Raw genomic sequence first — 25511 nt, 5'->3', positions numbered from 1 at the left:
TCGACCCTGGGAGGGTCCCTGGATGGGTCTGAAAATTAAACTGACAAGGACGGATTCACATCTGCCTTTCATTTTTGAGTTATACTCCAGCACACACGTTAGTAGATTCTGTTTTGGAGGACAGCTGTGGTACAGAGAAAGGCATACACTGAATTTTTGCATGGACGGGGGAGCCTTCCCAAGAGAATGAAGACCCAAAGAAGTGACGAGAGCAGGAACCTTTTATACCTTTTAGACAAAGAACCAGTAAGTTTGTGAAGAATCGATAAGACAAAAGGGTTTGGGCTAGAGGTAGCAAATGGTGAAGAAGTAACTAGGAAGGTAAGAATGAGTTTGACAAAGTTTGTATGGATTTCTTGGCCCCCAATTCCCTGTCTCTACTGATAAAAATGTCTTCCCTCGCCCTGGCACCAGAAATATACCCTTCACACAGAAGTTTTATGACCTGTTACAGGGAAGAGAGGAGAGGAGGGTTGAGATGTGGGGCTCAGACCTTCAATAGAATAACAAATTCTGGTGGATCCTAACAATGAAACACTAAAAAAACAAAAACAAAAACAAAAACTGGTCGGCAATAAAAGGAATGAACTATCGACACACCAGAGGACACAGATGCTTCTCAAGATAATTATGTGTAGTGAAAGAAGCCAGATACAAAAGGGTACGTGCTCTGTGATCTCATTTATATAAAACTCTAGAAACGATGAACTAGTCTCCGGTGATAGAAGGCCGTCGGGTTACCGTGTGAGGATGAGTGGGCAGAGAGAGGCAGGAAGGCCGGGCTGCAAAGGGGACATGGAGAAATTGTTTAAGGGTGATAGATACGTTCATCTTGATAATGGTGATGGCTTCACGGGTGTGTGTATGCATCAAAGCAAACCAAATTGGACACTTTACATGTAGAGTTCACTGTGTGTCAGTTACACCTACGCAAAGCTGTTAAATGTACATATATATGCACACACACAAACACACACACATTATGTGAAAAATAAAGCGAGATAAGAAAGGTAGGACATGCTGGGGGCAGACAGTGCTATTGGTGGCTGGGTCAGAGAAGGTCTTAGTGCTCAGGGGAGTTGGAGCAGACATGAGAACTAACCATGGGGCCGTGTGGGGAGAGAACATGCCACGTAGAAGGAAGACAAAGTGCAAGGCCATGTGCGAGCAAGCTGCTAGACCTGACTCATGTCTCTGAGTTCGGAAATGGCTCAGAAATCAGTTAAGGCATCAAGATCTGGACAAAAGAATTGTCCCAAGGTTCACATACAGTTTTGCACCTGCCCTGACTACCCAGGTAGAGCCCATGTCTTTAGCCTGAGCCTGGCTTCTTCTTCTTTTTTTTTTTTTAATTTGAGAGAGACAGAGAGAAAACGTGAGTGCACAAGTAGGGAGAGGAGTAGAGGGAGGGAGGGAGAGAGAGAGAGGGAAAGGGAGAGAGAGAGTCTTAAGCAGAGTCCATGTTCAGCAGGGATCGCAACGCGGGGCTCAAACCCACGATCCTGGGACCATGACCTGAGCCAAAATCAAGGGTCAGATGCTCAACCGACTGAGCCACCCAGGCCTCCCAAGCCTGGCTTCTTAACATCAGCTCAGGAATCTGCACCAAGATTCTCATTCAAGAACTCAGAGATCTGTTTGACCCCATCTTCTCTGAAATGGGCAGGCAGCCTGATTCTACTTTGAAATTCATGACCAAGAATGACTTGTGTCTGACAAAGTACGGACCTCAGAGTAGAAAGAATAAACACTTACTAAGCATCTGCTAAGTTCCAGGCACTGTTCTAAAAGCCTAATGTGTATTATCTCATCTAATCTTGACCCAACCCAGCAAGGTAGATACTATTAGTATTCCTATTTCACACGTCTAGCAACTGAGGGAGACAGAAGATAAGCAACATGCCCAATTAAGAGGCAGGGCCAAGACTTGACCCCAGGCAGTAACCCTTGAGCCATCCCTCATAAATACCCACACGTGGCCTCACAGAGTGTTGCAAATCCCTGATTCTTACTCAGTAGCCCCATATCTGCCTCCACTGGCCTGGTCTAGGCCTGTCCCCATACATGGCTACGATGACTTCCACATTTAGGGAAATCTATGGACTGAGCTGTGTCCCCCTAACATGTCTATGTCGAAGCCCTAACTCCCAATGTGATGGTGTTTGCAGATGTGGCCTTTGGGACGCAATCAGGGTTAGCTGAGGCCATGAGAATAGGACCCTCGTGATGGGATTAGTGCCCTTATGAGAAGAAACAGCAGAAAGCTTGCCCACCATATGTAGAGACACAGCAAGATGGCAGCTGTATGCCAGCCTGGAAGAGGGTTCTCATCAGAACCCCCCATGCTGGTATCTTTATCTCAGACTCCAGCCTCCGGAACTGTGTGAAATGAATTTCTGTTGGGTAAGCCCCCCAGCGTGTGGAATTTCTGAGCTGACTAACGCAGTCAGGGTCAGGTGGACCAGGCCAGGTCCAACCCCCTCTCACGGGTCCAGCTCCTTCTTGGGTTCATCTGGGGCTCAGGTGTGGCCTAGAGGAGGTACTCAGGTTGGCCTTCCCCACCCATATGAGGGGGGCTCGGGCTGAGGTCTGGGCTGAGAGTTTGAGATGCTGGGACTGGACCAACCTTGCAGGACTCAGAAGAAGGGAGAGGGCAATCCAGGCAGTTCAGAAGCGATTAGAGTCTGGAGGCAGGCAGAGAGGAGGTTCGGGGTCCAAGTAGCCCAGAGAACTAAGAGCAAGGCGAGGAGGGCGGGTGGAGGCAGAGGCAAGAGAAGCCCCCAGGTGTGATGGGGTAAAGGTGGAAGTAAATTTCATGGAAGCCCTTGGCTAAGTGCACGAGAGGCGGAAAATAGAGCTGTGCTGGCCAAGACAAAGACACATGTTCCCAAACCAAACTTTGTTCTTAGTGCCTCCCCACCCCCACTCCCAACCCCCTGCCCTGCACCTCTCCCATCAGAGGTGGAGCAAAGCCCATGCCAGGACTCACAGGGCCTGACTGGTTCCCCCTTTTCCCTCAAGGAGCTGTCTGCCCTTGCCAAGTATCTTCTTTACGATGTCCCCCTTTAAAGAGGGAGTCGGTCAAATGATTGCTAATACTAACGTCGTGATTTTTCCATCAGCGAGACTCCCCATCGCGTCGATCATCAGAAGCGTCGGGTCACGACTCTATGATTACAAATTAAGACGGAACCCCAGTTGGCCCAAAACTCCCCTAGTGTTACTGGTCTGCTCTAAATCCTCAGAAGGTGTTGATGGAGTGGCATTTACAAAGATATTTAGCACATGTCCAATTTCCAGTGATGAGTGCACCTTTCGCTACCCTGATGTCTTGGGAGGGGCTCTTGGATCAATCTGTCACCTGCTCCCAAACCAGCATTGATTTGCCCCGGGAGCCAGCACCGTGGGGGGAAGCAATGGCCCAAATCCAGCCCCCAGGAAAAGATGAGCGTCCCACAGTGCGGCTCCCATAACCATGCACACACTTACAACCAAAGTCAAAACCAGAATGTCAGGACAGGCTGTGGATTCTCAGCACGGAACTATCACTGGGGACTAAATGGGAGTTTCTCATCAGACCCTCAGGACTCATTCAAGAAATGCTCCAGGCGAGGTCTGAGGAATGAGTGGAATGCTGAATTCATTCAAGAAGAATGCCATCTGGGCTCCGTGCTGGGAACACAGAGGCCTTCACGGTGCCGAAAGTTCTCCCAGTCACCCTTAAGACTTATTACACCTACTTAAGCTCGAGGGAACACAAAGTTCACAAAATGCTTTCCTACCTCGGATAAAATGCCTTTTCTGTCCTAGCCAAGACATAACAAGATTCAGTCATCTTTATTTCTACCCCATGGTTCCTTGATGAAACACGTTAATTATATTTTATCCTCCGAGAGGGAAATAGCGGCGGGGGGGGGGGGGGAATGTTGCCAAACTCTGCTATCCTTCTTACCTCCAAGTTGCCCTATTTTTTTTTAAATCAGTTCCAAAATTAAGTTCATTGTGGGGCTATGTTCAAATTGCATAAAATAACTATTATTTACAGAGTATTCTAAATTCTTTGCACATGTTGGTTTCCTCCCCATACCAATCCTATGAAGCAGGTACTATCATTATCCCCATTTTGCAGATGAGAAAACTGAGGCTCAGAGAGGCTAAGTAACTTGCCCCAGATGGTACAGTTTGTAAGATCTGGGATTTAAATCCAGACAACTTGGCTTCAGATCCTTGCTCTCCATGGTGCAAATAACCTCCTGTCCTTTGTGAGCAAAGTTGATGGTGACAACTCTACTGTTAACAGGATATGTGCCTTGAAGCGTTTCTTTCGGGAATAGAGATATTTTTAACTGATTTTCCTATTCTTATTTGCCCAGACTCTTTCTCGACCAACAACGCATGTGTTTTAGATGTTTGGCAAGGAGCTTGGTTTTCCCTGGGTGATGGTGTACAGAAAGAGGGTGATGACCTCCAGGAACCGAAGTCTTTGGCTCAGACAACAAGCACGTATTGACAACTCTTTGCTACACACCAGAGATGCTTCGGGAATATAACACAGTGTCCCAGCACTCCTGGGGGCTGTCCACCTAGACGTGAGGAATAACTAAAAAGGCTAAGACATCATTAAAGTCACAGATTCCACCATCCAAAAAAAACCATCCAAACAGGGTTTCGGGTATAAACATGTATGAGAAAAACAGCTTCAACTTCTCCGTGTGGGTCGCTGCTCACCTGTTAAATGTCCACGTCTTTCCTATCTTTGAAAATCCACCACTGATTCGAACACTTTTCAAAACCATTCATACAAAATGATCCCGGCTCTAAATACAGCTACTACAAGCTAGGGCAGAGTGATTCTTTCAGAGTAATTCTGGAACCATGCTGCTTGCAGGGAGCGGGCAGGAAAATGATATTAATTACTAACTAGTTAGCATTTGTTACAAGCCTAACGCGCACGTTGCTGACCATTCTGCGTGAAGAATCTCACTTAAACCGTTCCCCGAAATCATTTTATGAAGACACCACAGCACAGAGAAGTTCACGGACTCGCTCGAGGCCACACAGCTAATAAGTCGCAGGGCACGACAACAGCAGAAATGTGGGCCTGGAGGAAGAACCTGGAGAACTGTGTCGTCATTGACAAGCACATGAGGCTGCGGGGATCAGAAATAACAGAAATCCCAGTCCCTGCTGCCCCTACGAGCTGACCTGCCAACGAAGAAGGGAGGACAGAAGCGAGGCAGAAGGCACTAGCTTCACACAGCCAATATCGACCAGGCGGTGAGCAAAGAGTCCCGTCTTCACGGAGCTTTGTCCAGTCAGGACACAGAAGCCAAACGAAAGCATAATGCGCAGGGAAACAACATTGTGTTAGTGCTGACCGCGGCCTCAAAGAAGGCCTCTGGGAAAGTTCCTCTGGGCTGGAAACAGCAGGGAGAGTGACATACTCCAGAAAAGAGCAGCTGTTTTCAGGAGTCAGGGCTTTGTCCCCGAAGCTGCCGGGCATCTGAGTGCTGTGCTGTCCCCTGCAGGGAAGGGACCAGTGGGCCTGGAAAACCACAGTGGGAGAGGGGCCGAGTCCTTTGTGGTGGGGAGGGCAACGTTTAGCAACGTAGCAATGTCCAACGTTTAGCAGCATCCTTAACCTCTACTCAGTAGCACCCCTTCCAGCTGTGACAGTCAAAAATATCTCCACACATTGCCAAATGTCCCCTGGGGGTAAAACACAAGTGACCCAGGAAACCTTCATATCGATTTTTCCATCAAAATCTCGAATAATCAATATCCAGTTTGAGGCATAATTGGAAAAAATCTTCCTTCCTCCCTTGCCCCCTTGCCTCCCAGGCCGCCCAGGTGAACTCAGCTGGTATTTTGGGAGCCAGGGCTACATTATCACAGAAGTCAAGGTCGGCAAATGGCAGCACTTTTTTTTTTTTTTTAAGCATGCTCAGATAACTATGTATTAGCTTCCCAGAGCTGTCAAAACATATTACCACAGAGAGGTAGCAAAAAAAAAAAAAAAAAAAAAAAAAAAAAAAAAAAAAAAAAAGAAAGAAAAAAGAAAAACAACAAAAATTTATTGTTTCACAGTTCTGGAGCCTGGAAGTCCAAAATCAAGGTGTGGGCAAGGCCATGCTCCCTCTGAAGCCTCTAAGGAAGATTCTCCTCGCCCCCTCCTAGCTTCTGGTGGCCGTGGCGGTGGCGGTGGGCAGTCCTCACATTTCCTGGCTCGCGGCTGAATCACTGCGGTCTCTGCCTGTCTTCCCACAGCTATTTCCCCTCTGTCTGTGTCTGTTTTCTCCTTTTTATAAGAACACCAGTCATGGTATTAAACCCCACATTAATCCATGGTGATGTCACCTTAATTCAAATGACTACAGCTAAAGACATCGTATTTCCAAATAAGGTCACATTCTGATGTTCCAGGTGAACATGAATTTGCAGGGGGGTGGTGGGGACGAGGGGGGGACGCTATTGAACCCAAACACATCATGAGCAGATTGGCTCATGGTGACTGTGCAGTTCTCCTGGCCATCGTCCCCACCACCAGGTCATCTGTAGGGGTGAGCTGAGGAGGGCAGCCCTTCCCCCATCCACGCTTTCCTGCCCAGTCCACCCACCCTCCCTCCTGCCTCTCTGGTAATCTGTGCTCTCTCAGCACAGCGGGACGTGATCATGACCATGGAGAGGCCTCCTTGCTGTGGAGAGGAGTGTCTCGACCTAGGTGTGGGTTCCTGGACAGATTTTTATCTGTTGTTCACCTGTCTTTCTTTGAACCGTGCTCCTGAGAGACCACAATTCCTCTTTTGTATACGCACTCCTTCCAACTTGCTTTCTCTGAGGTAGAAAACATCCATTTGCATTTCCTCCCCACCCCCACGTCTTTTGGAAAAACCAAAAAACCAAAAAAACGTTTTCACGGTACAGCGCCAATCATGCTGTTATTGATGTCTCTGTCCCCTGGAATGCTTTCCCCGCTTTCCATTCCCCTGCCTGCCAAGCACACTTGACCTGTGGTATGTAAAGGTCACAACAGCACTGATCAATCTCCTCCAAGTGTTCTCACTTGTCCAAAGTACACGGTGTTACAAGATTAGAGGGGTATGAGAGGAGAACAGGGGAGGACCCAGAGGCACTCTTGCCCGGTTGAGGAAAGGGGGAAGATCAGTAGGCCGATTAATTAGCTCCTGGCCACAAAGCAGAAATGCAGATCAGGTTTACCATCCCAGACAAAAAACAAAAACAAAAACGTGGGAAACACAGGAACAAGAGCTTTTCAGTACCTAAGAGTGCAGATTTAATGACCCAAAGACTAAACTCAGGTAGATGTTTAAAAAGTACTTTCCTTTGGGGAACTATGAGTTAATCTGGTGGCTTCTGGTGACCTCATAATGGCAAGAAAATTTGAGACCAGTATTATAACTAACAACCCACTTTAAATCTTTGAAGGGCATTTGCACAAAGTAACATTCATTTTCCTAACCGGCACTTAACATACTGATAGAAGTCAAACTGCTTTGCAGGTGAGTGTTTTAGGATGTAAGGAATTTTTCATCCTGGGCAATTACATTGGAATCATCTGGGGTCCAGACTGCGTTAGTCAAAGTTGAAGGCCAAGCATTAGGGGGTTTTAAAAATTCCCTAGGTAATGTTAATGGGCAGCTATGGTCCAGAACTGCTGTAAAAAGTTAGAACGTTCAAAGCTCATTTACTACTAAACACAAAAATGCAACCACATCTGTTAGTGCATGGCCCCACTAAAATTCCTTATACCAGGACCGAATGCTTTTCCCAGTTGGTGGGTTACTTTTCCAAATGGCAGAATAGGAGTTTGGAAAGAATACATTCTGTCATCTCAAGTCTTGATTTGTTCCAGCCCCGCTGGACTTCTGCGAAGAGAATGAGGACTCCCTGCCCCGTCCACAGCTCAAGTTCTCTTCCTAAATTTCTCTTCCCATTTTAACCGGCCCGCCTGCCCCGGGGTGCCATCTTGGCCTTCTCATCCCTCCATCCCTTAACTCCCTTACCCTACAAACACAGGTTTTCCCTACATTCCTGGTCCTGTAGAAATAGCAAATAACAAACCACAATTCTTAAATGGCATTCCATAAGTAAAAGAATACTCATTAAGCCTCTCTTCTGGCTAAAAAAGTGGGTATAATCTTTTAGCTTAGTGCGAGACTAAAATTAATCAATCAAGAAATACGGATTGAAGGTTCAGGGGGACAAAGGCAAGAGTGGAAAACATACGAAGAAGTAGGTAGCATGTAGATACTCAAGGATCTTGCCATTTAGAACAGGGATTGGCAAACTATGGCCCACAGACCAAATCTGGCCCCGTACTTGTTCCTGTAATTAAAGTTTTATTGGAACACAGCCATACCCCTCCCCTGCCCCCGCAAAAAAAAAAAAACAAAAAAACATATTGTCTGTGGCTGCTTTTATACTATGATGGCAGAGTTGAGTATCTGTGAGAGAGACCATCTGGCCTTCAAAGCCTACAATATTTACTACCTGGCCCTTTATAGAAAAAGTTTGCCGGGCGCCTGGGTGGCTCAGTCAGTTAAGCATCCAACTTCAGCTTAGGTCATGATCTTGCAGTCTGTGAGTTCAAGCCCTGCATCGGGCTCTGTGCTGACAGCTCAGAGCCTGGAGCCTGCTTCAGATTCTGGGTTTCCCTCTCTCTCTGCCCCTTCCCTGCTCACACACTGTTTCTCTCTCCCTTGAAAATAAATAAACATAAAAAATAATTAGAAAAAGTTTGCCAATGCTGATCTAAATTAACAACACATATATGTATGGTATATATACAACATCTCTCCACTCATCCTCTTAACAAATATTTATGGTGCACTGTACCACTCCTTAGGGGATACATTAGTGTGAGACAGAGAAGTCTCCCGCACGTTGGAGGCCCAAATCTACCGAACTGTCAATCCTGAGTAATAAATAAACACCAAAGGGGGGCCTGTGCAAAAGAGAAGAGAATGTCTGAGGCTAGACAGAACCATGGGTAACTAGAATTACTGTGAACCGTAGAGATGGATTCTAAGTGGAACAGGATGAAGAGGGGGGAGGGGAAGGCCTTGGCAACACTGGAACTGGACTTGAGGTTTGATGAGGGCATACACAACGTTTATGCTGTTCATCTCTACTCCCAGCATTATGCAAAATGGCTGCCACTACAGTTGCTTGATGAATAATGTTTAAAGAATTACATGGTAGGGGCGCCTGGGTGGCTCAGTCGGTTGAGCGGCCGACTCCATCTCAGGTCATGATCTCACAGTCCGTGAGTTCGAGCCCCGCGTCGGGCTCTGTGCTGACAGCTCGGAGCCTGGAGCCTGTTTCGGATTCTGTGTCTCCCTCTCTCTGACCCTCCCCCGTTCATGCTCTGTCTCTCTCTGTCTCAAAAATAAATAAACGTTAAAAAAAATTAAAAAAAAAAAAAGAATTACATGGTAGATGAATAAATGAGCATCTTGAATACCAGGTTAGCTATTCTGTAAGACAGCTGAGTCAAGGATTTCCAACGTGATAAAGTGATCTCTGGGAATACTTTGAAACAAAAGAGTGGATACGAAGATAAGGAAGCGAGTGTTTATTGAATAACTACTACACAGCAAGAACTTGACGAGCATAAAATCATTTAATTCTCTCAGCACTCCTTTTATTTTGCAGATCAACAAATTTAGTTTGGGAGAGGTTAAAGAACTGGCTAAGGTCACACAGACAGAAAACAGTAGAGTCAGAATTCAAACCCAAGTCTATCAGCACATGCGCATGCCTCCCAGTCATGTTCATACCACACTCTGCAGACCTTGGACTCCTCACAGTCCCCATAAGGAACACTGTGACCAATTCAGCAACAACTGGGGACCAAGAGCAAAGACTCTCCACCCACCCTCAACCAAAGCAGTTCTCATTTTCTCTGCCTCCCACATGGGGCTTCCTGATTTCATCCGAATAGTTCTTGGGGAAACAAAAAAGAATAGAAACCACTATGCTAGACCATACGACTTCCTACAATAAAGCCAGAAGGCATGGTTTTCAGCCTTCTGTCCATCACCAATGGGCTGTGGGTTCATGGCCAGCCACTCCTTCTTCCTTCCATTGCTACTCAAGAGAGATTGAATGACTGTCAAAACCATGTTGTGTTTCTTGACTTTCCAGAGGGAATAAGATTAAATGAAAAGCTCTTTCAGTGAATGAAAATGGCTGGACCACCTCGAATAAAGTTCTAGGTAAAGTTGTAATTCCATCAAAGAAGCCAATTAGAGGAGCTCAGCTGGACGCCTTGCCTGATGCCTGCTCATGGCATCTGATGTTAGGATGCAAAAAAGCAAAGGGGAGCCAATCTTTTTTTTTTTTTTTAATTTTTTTTTAACGTTTATTAATTTTTGAGACAGAGAGAGACAGAGCATGAACGGGGGAGGGGCAGAGAGAGAGGGAGACACAGAATCGGAAGCAGGCTCCAGGCTCTGAGCCATCAGCCCAGAGCCCGACGCGGGGCTCGAACTCACAGACCGTGAGATCGTGACCTGAGCCGAAGTCAGACGCCTAACCGACTGAGCCACCCGGGTGCCCCATCAATCTTTTGACATTACCCGGTACAACCAGCACATGACCCAATGCAGGGACCTTTGTAAACAGTCCACAGAGGCACGTCTACTTACCGATAGAGATGTAACAGGTGAATATACTGATGCTGGAAGAATTCATAACTGGAAACAATGCCACACTCATCTATGGCTCGACCATTCTTATACCAAGTTACCTCTGGCTTGGGCTGACCTGATAATGACAACAGAAGAATATTCCTATTGCAGTAAGCATTTTTAGAAAAGAAAATCATAAAGCAATGAATAGGAGTGAGTAATAAGCCATAGGGATAGACATGCTGAACTGTGTCAGTTGGGGAACTGGAAAATCTCTCTCATCGATTCAAATGCATCGTCCGATAAGCACTATTGAGCAAGCTATGTACCTGAGATGATCCTGTGCAGGGGTGCGGATGAGGCCTACAAAATGAAATGCTGTCCCTAACCCTAAGGAGCTATTAAGAAAAATCATCTAGGGGCGCCTGGGTAGCTCAGTCGGTTAAGTGTCCAACTCTTCGATTTCAGTTCAGGTCATGATCTCCCGGTTTGTGAGTTCGAGCCCCGAGTCGGGCTCTGTGCTGGCAGCGTGCAACCTGCATGGCATTCCCTCTCTCCCTCTCTATCTGCCCCTCCCCCATTGTCTCTCTCTCTCTCTCTCTCTCTCAAAATGAATAAACATTTTTTTAAAAAGAAAAATTATCTAAAACTTGGATATGAGGAAAAAATGTGGATAATATCTTCTTTCCGTGTCCTATGGGGACAAAGGTCCATCTAAGAATCACCTAGGGGAATATACATCGTTTAATTTGACGATTACCACTGATTAAAATTCCCAGTTTGGGGCACCTGGGTGGCTCAGTCGGTTAAGCATCTGACTCTCAGTTTCTGCTCAGGTCATGATCTCCCGGTTTTGTGGGTTCGAGCCCCGCGTCAGGCTCTGCACTGACAGGGCGCAGCCTGCTTGGGATTCTCTCTCTCTCCCTCTCTCTCTGCCCTTCCCCTGCTCACACTGTCTCTGCCTCCCTCAAAATAAATAAACTTAAAAAATGGTTAAACTCCCAGATTTAGTGAAGTTACATACAAACTTGTAGATTTTTATCCAACAGAGACGTAAATAATCCCTGCCTGGCAGAAAAGATAACCCCATAAGTCTTGGTTTATCGCCCTACAGGACATTAACCGGTGTTTTACCTAGTCCAACAATCTTATCCTAACATTCCCTTATTAAACTGCCTATAAATACCTAATTCCTCTAATGTTCCTATTTTCTGGTTCCCTCTTTACTTGAAGAATTGAATAAAACCATTGAAATGTTCATTTCCTATTTGCACGGAAGTCACTGTACCTGTAGAGAAGTATCCTTAAACGGCGCTCGGAGCTGAGCGTATGCCATGGCACAGAAGAGGGAAGAACAAAGTGGATTAGCACATTAGTGGATTAGTCCCCTCATGAGGCGTGTATGATTTCCGGGCCGGTCCTGTGCATACCTGACTGGTGTCGTCACAGAAACTGCCCTACGCTTTCTCCCTCAGGAGGGCTTCCTCCTGCCCTTGTGATCGGTAACCAGATCTGATGGACTAATCTGGTGAAACCCCCAGGAATTCCATTCACCCCTTGGGATTTTTTACCCCTGTGACCGCGAAGGAAGGTTTCCAGTGTGTCCCAATGAGCTTCCCCCCTAGCCTCCGTAACACTGAAAACGTACCCAAATGTGCCCTGTCTACAGGAGGAAAGCCCAGTATTGGGAAACAAAACAGTGTTCTAGATTCATCCTTCTTGTGTCTCTGTCTGACTTACCACAGGATTTTTGGTGAGCAGCCCCAGACACCACGAAGAGAAGAACCCCACGTGTTTCTGGGCCCTGCACCATGGACCCGTCCTGACGGTGCTCAGAGCCCCTGCCTCCCTCCCTGTGTCTTGTCTGATGGGGCGTCTCCCAGCTAGGCTACCTCTGCGCCAGCACCACGAATGTGGGTGATCCTCCTGGCCTCCCCCTTCAGGTAGCGCCCGCCTGACTACTTGGTCCCCGGAACTAGGAGCAGACAGACCTACGTGCAAAGATACACCCTTCTTCCCCAGTGGTTTGGCTGAGTCCCTTCCAGGCAAGTGACTAAAGCACCAAAAATGAGCTTCCCTGAGAACCCACCAAGGAGGTTGGGGATTACAATTCATTTCTGCCTGTTCTCAGCCTTTTGTCCCCCTCTCAGTCGGCTTTCTCAGATTCCTTCTCAGGAATCCTCTCCTTCCTCCTTTTTTGTATATCCTGGACTCCTTTTTTTAAAAAGAAGGTACATAAAGTGTGCATGAGCTGGGCCCGGGACACTCATTCGAATCTCTTGGACTCCAATTTTTTCATTCAGACCGATCAGGGCTGGTTCTTAGCGGCTGACTGGTTTTTTCCTCTTGTGCAGTATAGATCTGAATAATCAGCCAGAAATGAGACTCACACAGGGAAGTGGTATCTTGTACCTTTGTGGGTGGTTCTCTTTTCTCCCTCCACTTGCTGGAAACCTCGCCCAAAAATCCTACCCTTGTTTTTTTAAGCCTACCTGCAGGTCACACATGGAGAGCCACCTTCAGAATGTTTCGCCATTGTGCGTGGGGACCGGTAGCCAAGTTTAGGGTACGTCCAAACACTGGGGATTCCTGAGGACACATGGGGGCCACGGCATGGAGGTTCAATGGTGGACGTGTGTCCGTCCCTCTATTTGAATGGCTATGGACAAATGCCAAGAAAGATGGGGGCTTGGCTCTGGCCTCGAAGAGGCTGAACTCACTCACAGGTGGACACCCCAGCACCCAGACCAGAGATGAGATTTTGTTATGACTTCAGCTAAGGAAGCACGGCCATTTCAGAAGCTGACTCTTTTCCTCTCCCCATCTAGAAAAAGGGATCTCAGGGGAGAAGAGTTTTCTGTGCGCCCTCCGGAAAGACCACTGGTGGGAAGGCTCCCACCACCATCGGATACATTTAGCACAGACAGGGAGGAGGCACTTAGACCTGCAAATGGTGATTCTGGGGATGCTGAGGGTCCTACAGCAGACGTGAGCTAAGCCCTTGGCGGAAAAGGCTGGATCTAAATGGCCACAACTGTCTCGTAGAAGGGGAAACCCTTCTCCATATGGGTGGAACAGCTTCTTAACCGTTTGGAACCAATTCTCCGATTTGGTAGGACCTGGTTCAAGCTGAAAATGAGTTGCTTGTGCAAAAAGGATTCAGATATTCGAGATGGGAACAACAGAGCGCCACCCTGAGCGCTGGGAGCCTTCTGGGCATGGGGCCCCCGTGTGGGGCACACATCGTGGAACCTCAAGGCTGCCCCTGCCTGGTAGACGCGGCCCTTGGAACATTCTGCCAGCCCTTCCTTCCCTTTGAGGCCTTTCCTGCAACCCCTGATGTTCCCACAGCATTTCCTTAATCTCAAGGTGTTCTGTCTAGAATAAGTGTAGTTCTTGGAAACAAAAAAGCATTCCCAAATTGCCCCTATGTGACGCACCCAAGCTTTCTGAATAGCAGGGTAGAAATAACTGATTTAGGAGAACACACCTCCTTCCTTTCCTCACGAGGAGTGCACAGGAAGCAACTCTGCTCTGACCTGAGGGTCCGCTGATGCATGTAATGGGCAGAAAGAGCGGTAAAGCTGAAGAAGAAGTATCTTTGCATCAACAAGGAAGACAACCGCTTGGGTCTGCAACACAGCACAAGGGCTGGGAGAGAAGTCTGAAATGCCGCGGGGTTATGCGGGGGAGATTGAGGCACAGAGACTGAGAAAGAGACGCTATGATTGTTAATTGGATCCTCTCGACATTTTTGGTTTTTTCTTAGTCTTTATTTATTTTTGAGAGAGAGAGACAGAGCATGAGCGGGGGAGGAACAGAGAGAGAGGGAGACACAGAATCCAAAGCAGGCTCTGAGCTATCAGCACAGGGCCCCACGAGGGACTCGAACTCACAAATCACGAGTTCATGACCTGAGCTCAAGTCGGATGCTCAACTGACTGAGCCGCCCAGCTGAGACTTCAGCTCAGGTGGTGATCTCACGGTTTGTGGGTTCAAGCCCCGCATGGGGCTCCATGCCGACAGCTCAGAGCTTGGAGCTGTTTTGGATTCTTCATCTCCCTCTCTCTCTCTCTGCCCCTCTCCCACTTGTTCTCTCTCTCTCTCTCTCTCTCTCTCTCTCTCTCTCCCAAAACTAAATAAGCATTAAAAAAAAAGTCTTGGATTGCATTTCCAGCGCTTTTTGGTTATAGGACGTTTTAAACACAGTTGTGCAGTTTGGACCCCATCGGGTCCCTGGTTAGCAGGTGTCCCATAAAACCGTCCTAAGTCCCTCTTGGTCTAGATGGTAAGTTAGTCGCACAGAACAGAAAGAAACTTCATCTGCAAGATGGCAAATAGACACAGATTACATGATACGTACATTTAGACGTTACGTGATTGTTCCAACAGGTATAAAAAGGCCAGAGCTGACGTGCATTATTATTTACTTAGAAGTCACAGAAATGCCTAATGGAAAAACTGCTCTCAGCAAGGCTGAAAGAAGTATCAAAAGCAAATAACTCCAGGGGACAACTTCCACGGCAGCCACCTTGCACAAGGATGGCGATGTTTACAGAAGACTTGGCGAACGCCGCTGAATCCCTGTAGGAAGAGATGACTAAGCCAGATGAGGGCACGGTGCTCAGAAAACCAAGGAAATGAATGGCAACTTGCTGTCCTTTCACTGCTGAGGAAATGCTGCCCCTCCCCCCACTCCGCAAACACGCGGAAAGAGGGAGCCTTTCGGTCAATGCCAGCGTATTTGCTCATCCCTTTCAGACATCTGAGCAGGTGATGGGAGCTAGAGCTGTGGATTTGACTTGAGATAAAAAGTTGATGCTTCTCAGGATTACTGAACAATTTTAGGGCTAAAACATAGGCATAGGGCAAAAAGAACAGAATCTAAATCCAATTTAAAATGTTTACGGTTATTTCACAACTGAAAATGCAAGTTGTATTTGTGACATCATCTACTGGTTTTTTTTTTTTTAAGTTTCTTTATTTGTTTTGAGAGAGCGTGTCCACATTTGCACACATGTGTGAGCAGGAGAGAGGCAGGAAGAATCCCAAGCAGACTCCGCACTGTCGGCGCAGAGCCCAACGCAGGGCTCGATCTCACAAACGTGAGATCAGGACCTGAGATGAAATCAAGAGTTGGACGCTTAACCGAGTAAGCCACCCAGGCCCCCACCCCCACCCCACTTATCATTTTTGAGTGGCAACACGGCATCCGGCGTTAAGGGCTCTAGAGTCAGGTACCTGGGTTTACATTCTGGCTGCACTCCTAACTAGCATCGTCAGCAAGTGTGTCCCAGCCTCTCTGTGCCTCAGTTTCCTCATCTGTAAAACGGAGGCAAAACAGTTTTGTATACTTCATAGGTTGTTATAAAGATGAAATGAGTTACTACTGCCTGTAAAGTACTTAGAACAGCACCTGGCACAAAATGTAGTGCTTGCTAATTATTTCAAAAAAAAAAAAAAATGTGGCTTCAGTGGAACCCACTAGCTCAACTGACCGACAGCGAGGCTGATGGCTCTGCAACGCTTTGTTTTCAAACAGCTTGAATGAACTGTAATTCACACGCCGTAGAATCCACCCACTCACAGTGTGCACTCCAACGGCTTTCAGTGTGTTCAGAGTTGTGCGACCATCGCCACAATCAATGTTAGAACATTCTCATTTCCCCAGAAAGAATCCCATTCTCCTTGGCTTTCAAGTCCTTATCTTCCCATCCCTCCCCACCCCCCCGCCCAAACACACACAGAGCCCCAAGCAACCACCACTAATCTACTTTCCGTCCCTGTGGATCTGCCTATCCTGGACATTTCCCAACAAACAGGATCAAATGCTATGTGGTCCCTTGTGGCTGGCTTCTTTCTCTTAGCACACGTTTCCAACACATCCGTGTTGTGGCGTGGGTCGGGATTCAGTCCTCCTTACGTCATTCTGCAGCCCTTCTTAGGAGCAGCTGTCGGGGCAGAAGGAGGACTCCCTGGGCTCTCCACATTCCCAGGACGCTTACTCAGACAATTGGGAGGGTAGCAAGAGAAGGGCTCTGGGGGCTGGAGAATTCTCCTGACCGGGAAGCATCATAGGACTGAGGATCAAATGCAGGCTTTGTCACTTGCCAGGGACGAATCTACATCTAGCTCTGCCACTTACCTGGTCAAAGTTCTTCATCTGTAAAAGCAGAGAACTATGTAAATGGCATAGGGAGAATGTGCTCCATAACTCGTTTTCAAGGTGGTAATCAGCAGGCTTTAAGGGAAGACGTCACTTGGTTTCCTCAATTTCCTTTTCTGCTGTGGGTTACCACAGTAATTTGTTTTTAAAGCGATATACCAATTAATGTCTAAAAATTTCTCCTGGTAGAACATTCACCTGTGAGAGTAATTTACATGGCCCCTCCCCTTCCCAGGGTCCACTGCTACGGACAGAAAGGGAAGAAAGGACAAAACTGCTCCACAAGAATTGGGGTGACACCGGGGACCTTATGTGTCATCTGCGATGCCTCTCCAGGTGACTGCTTCCTGACGGTGAAGTCCCACAGGTGACAACACTGACAACCGTGCTATGTGACCCACAGAGACGGTTCAGCCGCCACGTGTCCCAGCCAGGGCTGTGCTGACGACAAGGGAGAGGACAGTTAAGTCAGGCCGTGGTTCAGGTTTCATGGCTCCTCTGAAGGTTAGAACACTTGAAGACCGATTTCTCATCCTCAGCTAGACGTGGGCAACCAATATCGAGTTACTGATATTAGCAGGGGGGGCCTGCAGTGGCATTCACAGACACCTTGGGGAGGTACATGTTAACTGGAAAGAACACAAGATGTGCATGACTTTATTTTGTTTTTCAGCTGTGGTCGTTTCCTTTTTTAAAAGAAATCGGTTTATCTTTAATTACACAGATTCTAAATGCATTCGTCCCTATTTGCAAAAATACATATGAAAGCAAAGTCTCCCACTTGCACTGGCCCTCATCTCAGTACTTTCTCAGGAGGAAGTGTTTGCCAGGCTTTCAGGCATCTTTCTGTCCAGGTCTGTGTGTAGTCATCTGAATATATATATAGGGGTGTCAGGGTGGCTCAGTTGGTTGAGCGTCCAACTCTTGATCTTGACTCAGGTCACCATCTCACGTTCATGGGGTTGAGCCCCACATCCGGCTTCGTGCTCATGGCACGGAGCCTGCTTGGGATTCTCTCTCTCCCTCTCTCTCTGCCCTCCCTCTCTCAAAATAAATACATAAACTTTAAATAGATCTTTATAACTCTATTATCTTTATATACAAATATATTTTAATAATATATATATCACATATATAAATATATATAATTTCTATCCACGTACGTATATAGTCATCTAAATATATATACAATTTTGTTGCATGCGTGGCATTGAATTGGGTATATTCCCAGGCAGCTGGCTTATCTTAGCGATAAGCTTTGGCAATCTTCCAATGTCAGTCCAATCCATAAAGGGCTGCATCATTTTTTAAAAACTGCTCAGTGACATCAGTATTGCACAGCGCGGCAATAAGTGTGCTTCATCTATGTGTTCTTGCACTGATGACACATAGCTAGGCTAGAGTTTTTTAGACTTCCAAGTGTGTCCCAAAGAAACTTCACCCTGCTAAATGCTTCCTTGGGCACCTCGGCGGTTGTCGAGACTAAATACCAAGAAATGGAACTGCTGGATAAAAGAACATTCACATGTTACGTTTTGATAGATACTCCAAAATGGGCAGGGCCCCTCACAGAAGAGTAGAAGGATGTGGCGATGAAGGACCGGGTTCCTGGGTTCAAATCTGAGCCCTGCCGCTTACTAGCTTACTTCTGCTCTAAGTTCCTTCATCCGTAAAACTAGGATGAGAGCAGTCTCTACTTCATTTCGTTGGTAGGAAAATTAAGGGACTACGGATAAAGCTCCTCTAAATGGCATAGTAAGAACTCTACAAGTGTTAGCTGCTATCAGTAACATCAGTAAAATTACCGAAATACCTTCCTCTCAAAGTAGAGAACCAGGCAAGAGGTTACGGGAGAGTGCTTTGAGTGTTTAAACCCCTTGACTGACGCCAAGTTTTATTTTGGCTAATCTGCCCCATACAGATAGCCGGTGGTGTGGCTGCTGTCCACAGGAAGGCTGTTGCCAAGGGGTCAGGGAGGCGCTCACAGCCCACACGCAGATAATGGGTAACCGGTGCCTTGGGAGCCAGCAGGAAAGCCAGCTGTCACAGTGAGTTCTCACGGGGGACAGGAGGGATTAGTTCCGATCACCCAGCCTAATCCAATGGCAACTGGGTTCCCGCATTTGCCGTCTGAGTTACTACAGATCTGGGTGCCGCGCCGACTGGCCCGTGGTAGTTAGGGCAGAGTACGCAGCCCAAAGATGCATTCTGGGAATTTGGGGGAGGTGGGTGGGGAGGGGGCAAGCCAGGCAGGGAGAAAGACAATGAATATGTTTTGGGTCCCTTCTGTGTATCAGCCCCCAGGCTGGACACTTCAGAGACATTGTCACATTTAATCCTTACAGCAAAGCTATCAGCGCTGGTGTTCTTTCCCATTTCACAGATAATGACCTGGAAGCTTAAGGTCACCTTAAAGCGTTGACGTAACACACTTCATTCCTCACTGCCTGCAAGTGACATGGCTGCTGGAACTCAAGCACTGTGTTCTTACTTGGGTGTGATTTTAGGGTTATGTGTGAGAAAAAAAAAAAAAACAGGGGCAAAAAATAAGCCCGTGAAAAGATGCTTAGTCATTATGGAAATTCAGATTAAAACCATAATGAGATAGCCTTTCACAGCCACTGGAATGACTATAATAAAACAGGCAGCCAAGTGTGGGCCCGGATATGGAGAAAACCGTCAAGCATGGCTATGGACACTTTGGAAGACAGTTTGGCAGTTTCTGGAAAAGTTAAACATGAATTTACCAAGAGCCCCAGAAGGTCCATTCCCGGGTGTCTCCCCAAGAGAAATGAAAACACGTGTCTGCACAAAGACTTGCACACAAATGTTCTTAACAGGATTATTCATAATAACCTAAAGTTGGAAATAACCTAAGTGTCCATTGGAAATAACCTAAACGTCCAACTAGTGCCTACAGAGACAATGTGGTATAGCCATACCGTAGAATACGGTGGAACAATACAAAGGAGCAAGCGTGGATACGTGGTACGATATAGATGAACCTCAGAAACATTCCAGTGAGAGAAGCCAGACATGTGAGACCACACGTTGTATGGTTCCAGTTATATGAGATGTCCCAAAGAAGCTATAGAGACCAAAAGTAGGTGGTTGCTGGAGACTGAGGCAGCGGGGAAAATGTGAATCAACCATAAATGTGCATGAGGGATCTTTTTGGGGCGATGAAAACGTTCTAAAACTGATCTATGGCGATCGTTGTACAACTTGATACATTTACGAAAAATCACTGAATCGAACACTTAGAAAAGGTGAATTATACAACATGCAATATGTGCCTCCATAAAGTTAATTTTTAATTTTTTTTCTTCAACATTTATTTATTATTGAGAGACAGAGAGACAGAGAGTGTGAGCAGAAGAGGGGCAGAGAGAGAGGGAGACACAGAATCTGAAGCAGGCTCCAGGCTCTGAGCTGTCAGCACAGAGCCTGACGCGGGGCGCGAACTCACGGACTGTGAGATCATGACCTGAATTGAAGCCGGATGCTTAACTGACTAAGCCACCCAGGCGCCCCCATAAAGTTAACTTTTAAAAGAGAGGCATGGAGGAGACAAACATTTCATAAGCACATACTGTGTTCACTGCAGCATTCGTTACTTGTGACAGCAAGAGATTGGAAGTAACCAAAACGGCCATCAGTAAGAATATGGTTACAGTTTAGAATGGAATTTTCTCTTTTGAACAGCAGTGGGCATGAAAAATAAACAAGGCAGTTCTGTATGCATTGATACGAAATAATCTTCAAGACACGTTAGGTAAAATAAAATCTAGAAGAGGGCATAGAGTATGCTATCACTTGTATAAGCAAGAAGAATATTCTAATATGCTTATTTATACACATAATAATTCTAAAAACACACAAGAAACTGGTAACTGGGTTGCGGCCAGGAGACCCCAGTATCTAAGGAAGTGTGGGTGGGGGCTGTTAAGGACAGTGATTGTCTCTACATAGCCTTTTGGATATTTTAAATTTACATAAGTTACCTAATGAACAAATGCAGCTTAACTTTTAAGTGAGTAACTCTTACTCACTTGTTACAGTGTTACTTGTGAGTAACTCTGTGTGCCTGAGAGTGTGCCTGGCACCTATCTATCGTGAACATGGGCTGTGGCTGCTTCTGGCTCTGTTCTCGGGAGTTGCTTGAAGGTTTTTTGTTTGTTTTTTCCGGTTTTTGTTTTTTTAAGGTAGAATAGAGTCTTTCCACTGGTAGTACTCTCCTCCGCTATTTAAAATCCGTGACAGTTTTGAGGCAGCTGGGTCGCTCAGTTGGTTAAGCATGGAACTCTTGACTTCTGCTCAGGTCATGATCTCACAGCTCATGAGCTCAAGCCCCATGTCAGGCTCTGCACTGTCAGCACTTGGGATTCTCTGTCTCCCTCTCTCTGCCCTGCTCTCTCTCTCTCTCTCAAAATAAATAAATAAACATTTAGAAATAAATAAGTAAAATAAAATCTGTGACGGTTTCCAATTCTTTAAGGGGGGGCGGGGAAGGGCTCAAGGTTAAATGAAACATGTGAGAGAGTTGAGTACCTCCCTGATTTTACAGTTGAAAAGTGCCCCTGAAACAGGCAGTTTAAGCGACTTTTCCAAGGTCACCCAGCTTGTTAGTGGCAGAGTCCATGATTCTTGCCTCTGATTTTCAGTTTACTATGTTGAAAGGATACATCCCTCTGCCAGGCTCATCCTTGTCCTCCCTCAAGGGAAAGACCGAGAAGAAAGCAAAGATCATGATGCTATCAACATACAGAGCACGATAGTGGAGTTAATGAGACTGACTGCTGGGGATTAGCCTTGGATTAACTGGTTAACGTCACTTTGGTTTGAAGTTAAATGCGGTGGGCTGAAGGCTGTGTCCCATCCAGGCATGTGTCATCAGAGTTCTGTGTGCTGAAGAAACTCTCTCTCTGGGCCCTCCTCCTCTTGTCCCCTGCTTTCTCCCAGGCCCCCCATGTCCCTCTTTGGAAAGAATGTCTATTTCAAATTGGACCAGGGGCTGTGGAATTTCAGGCAGATAGGGGAGCACTTGGGAAAAGTTATCTTCCCTTCCGTGCCCTCCCTGCCTGGGACAGGGAAAGGGTGCTGGGCCGAGTGCCAGGGTCACCTCGGCCATCATCATCCACCAGCCTTCCCCCAGCCAGTCAGAAGGTCTTAGGAGAAAACTTTGTGGGTTCGCCTCCACTTGCCTTGATTTCTGAAGAATATTTTTTTTATCATCCATTATCTAATTGTGTTTAGTAAAGTGCGCCTTGGAGGGAAGGAGTACCGCCCCCAACTGGCCATTTGCCTTGTCCTCTTAGATGCATTCCCCCACGCCTCTCCCATCACTCAATCCCGGGGATGAAGTGCTCTCGCCCTTCCTGCTTCCTGGGCTCTGACTGGTCCAAAGCCATCAAGCGCTCTTGCTCGGTGATTGGTCTGTTAACCTAAGTCTAAGCCAATCAGCACGCAGCTCCCTCTAGAAAGTCGCTCAGGGCTGATCCAATCAGTGCAAAGCTTAGGTCCCTCGCTGTCCTGTAAACAGGAAAAAGAACACCGACCCCAGGGGAGGCTAAGTACCATTTGAGACTGTGGGGAAGGCAGCCTGAGGTTGAAACCAAAGCACAGAGAAGAGCAGAGCGTCCAGAAATGCGGAGAACCGGCACCAAGGTCCTGACCAAACTCTGGACTTTCCAGTTGTGTGAGCAGTAAGTCCCCGCCGTTGCTATTGTTTAAGCGAGTCTGAGTTGATTTTTGATTGTTCCTTCTAGAAAGCCTACCGAAGCATCCATACCTTCCCCTCCCTGGCCCATGGTGCCTGAAATCCCTACCACGGGCCCTCCATTCCAGATCTCTGTGTCAGACAGGCAGAAGGGAAGGATTTAAGATTAGACGGCTTCACCAAAGAATGCTTCGCCAAGAAAGTTCCGGGGACGCCTAGCATAACCAAATGAATTTCTGAGCTCCGTCCCCTCCTGTCTCTTTCTGCCCTTCATGTTTTGTTTTGCTTTTTGTTGTTGTTTACACAGAAAGACCACCTTCCATCTGGTCCATATGCTCACCGCCCACCAGATTTCAAACCCCAGCTCACGTGCTAGCTTGTCCTTGAAGACTGCCCTGAGAGCCTCCGCTGGAAAAAAAACAGCACCCACCCAAATGATGGGCCAGTCAGGTCCGTGTGTCCTGCCCACACTCGGTATCCCCCACAGACACACTCCACCCTGGGATGTCTGCCTGCAAGACAACTCATGGGTTTATCTTTTGTGTTCTCCCCAGCGCTAGCATGCTGTGGCTGGGCCTCCCACACCTCTTGAGAAGTAGGCAAGTTTAGTGATTGAAAAGAACGGTGCAAACAGGTTCTCCTTAGGAGTTACAGGCCAAAGAAATGCCTAAAACAACGGTTTATCAGCATCACCTGTCAGAATGCAAATTGTCAGAAATGCAAATTCTTGGGACCTTCTGCATCAGAAACTCTGGGGGTGGGACCCGGTAGCCTGCGTTTTAACAAGCTCTCTCAATTCTGTTGCACTTTAAAGTTTGAGAACCACTGGACTAGAGGAAGATCTGAAACTACTGACTGAGGAGCGAATGAGCCTGGTGATCCAAGAGCAGGACTAAAGTCCAAGTGAAGATGAAGGTGAATCGTGCATCCCAGATGTGCTGGGAGCGGCCATGGAAGCGATGGCCGTGGAAGGGGTAGAGTGCTATGGATTCAGCAACGAACTCTCCAGAACTGACATCTCCTTCAACCGGTGTCCGTCTCTTCAACCTGATGTCCCTAGTCTCCTGGTCAGTGCCAGGAGGGTGCATTTCGGCTGCAACCTCATTGAGGGCTCTAAACGTTTTTGAATGCCCTCTTCTCTCACGGAAGTTGGGTATTTATTCTTTCCTGTTGCCAACCCTAAGATGTCATGCTTACTTTCTCTCAAGTTTCTTTATATTTCTGAATTTCTAGATTTCCTTTTTGGCAGAATTTAGCCCAGAATAACAGGGTTCCTTGCGAGCCTGTGAGTAACCCAAGCAAAGAATTTATCAAGCCTCTCTGATATGCCCGGGCAAAAGCTGTGGCATAGCTCAGGAAAGACAGGTGCAATAATAAAGATGTTGATAAAATTCTTTGGAACTGTCCTACAAGGCCTGCTTCTGATGCTGGAATGCTCCGTCCCTCTGTGCTTGACTCACCCTCACTTCAGAACAAGGAAGCACCCTGGTCATTATGAATTTGACCACGAAATTCCAGCCATGGCTCCTGAGATGCCTACCCAGCTACTGTCTCTGCTCAGCCCCCCATGGCTAGTCCGTTTCAGAATGTTCTCACATCCCCTCACTCCACAATGGCTCTGTCCAAGCAGAAAGGGAATTGATGCGAGGCCCCACTAGAATCTTTGAGGAGAACTGGACTTGCGCCTTTATTTTCATAATTAGCACAGACACCACTTTGTGTGCCTCGATTTACCTCTACGTCCCATTCCTATGGGATATGAAAACTCATATTTAAATATGGTACTGGTATACACTGACAAGTATCAGATGACGTTAATAAATCTCTCCCTCTCCTTTCAGATGCTAAATACATCATCAACTATTTTCAGACAAAAAGTAGGGGCGCCTGGATGGCTCAGTCGTTTGACTGTCTGACTTCGGCTCAGGTCATGATCTCGCGGTGTGTGAGTTCGAGCCCCGCGTCGGGCTCTGTGCTGACAGCTCAGAGCCTGGAGCCGGCTTCGGATTCTGTGTCTCCCTCTCTCTCTCTCTCTCTCATAAATAAACATTAAAAAATTTTCTAAAAATAATCATTGGACTGATGTCAAAAATATGTAGCTTCCACTACTTTAATAGTTTATATAATGAAAGCATTCAGAAGTTTGAGAGAGAGAGAGAGAGAGAGAGGGAGGGGGAGCTTTTTAATTAACCAAGGAGAAGAACTGGCCTTTGGGGAGAAGCGAGGATAGGACAGATACCCTAGGTGTATTTACATGTGATCCCCATCATTCCTGTCAAAGTGGATGTTGGTACCTTCGTCTTACAGATGAGAACCTTGGAGTTCAGACAGGCTGAAAAACTGTGCTAAAGTCAGGATTTGATTGGAAATCTGACTCCTCCGCCCAGATTAGCAGTTTGGCTGTGCCCTTCTAACGCAGGCTGATGTCCATGCTGTAGGTGTGCATGGGGTGCTAAAACATGAATTAGATTGGGGCGGGGGAAGGGGGCAGGTTGCAGCTGACAAAAGCATGAATTCCACCCTACCTAAGAGTCTTCCCCAAATTGCGATTGAGTTTTTTGCAGAAACTTCAAGGGGCCAGTGTCAGTCGGCAGCAGACTTGCTTCGGTTTGTTTGAAATCCTGACTTCCAAGATCTGAACGTGGTTATTGATCATCAGTGCTTGTTGATACAGGGTTTGTCAACCTGTTGATTCAGAAGGTCACTCACAACATCCTGGATTTGGGCTCCAAAGCCTCACAGCAGTGAAGCTCATGCAATTTACCCTTAGCTAGGATGCTATTTAAAAAAAAAAAAAAAAAACCTCTCTTACCATTCCTGGTTAGTTAAGCTTCAAAAATGAAGGATACCTTCACTTAAGGAAAAGGTTGGGGCAGGGAAATAGCAGAGCAGAAGCAGCACTAAATGCTGTTCTTGCTTTTATCTATTTTTAAATGAGTGCCAGATGTCTGTAACTGACACCCTTAATCAGTGG

General features: G+C 46.8%; 1 long non-coding RNA gene across 1 annotated transcript; it reads left to right on the top strand.

The window, feature by feature from the left end:
* The first annotated feature begins 22272 nt into the window (after positions 1–22272).
* On the top strand, positions 22273–23928 carry LOC115498783. Its single transcript, XR_003963950.1, has 2 exons — positions 22273–22523; positions 23352–23928. It is a non-coding gene; the product is annotated as an uncharacterized LOC115498783 (long non-coding RNA).
* The last annotated feature ends 1583 nt before the right edge of the window (positions 23929–25511 follow it).

This window comes from Lynx canadensis, chromosome D3 (genome assembly GCF_007474595.2).
Source record: "Lynx canadensis isolate LIC74 chromosome D3, mLynCan4.pri.v2, whole genome shotgun sequence".
Lineage (NCBI taxonomy): Eukaryota > Metazoa > Chordata > Mammalia > Carnivora > Felidae > Lynx > Lynx canadensis.
This window is presented reverse-complemented; position numbering and strand designations above follow the sequence as displayed.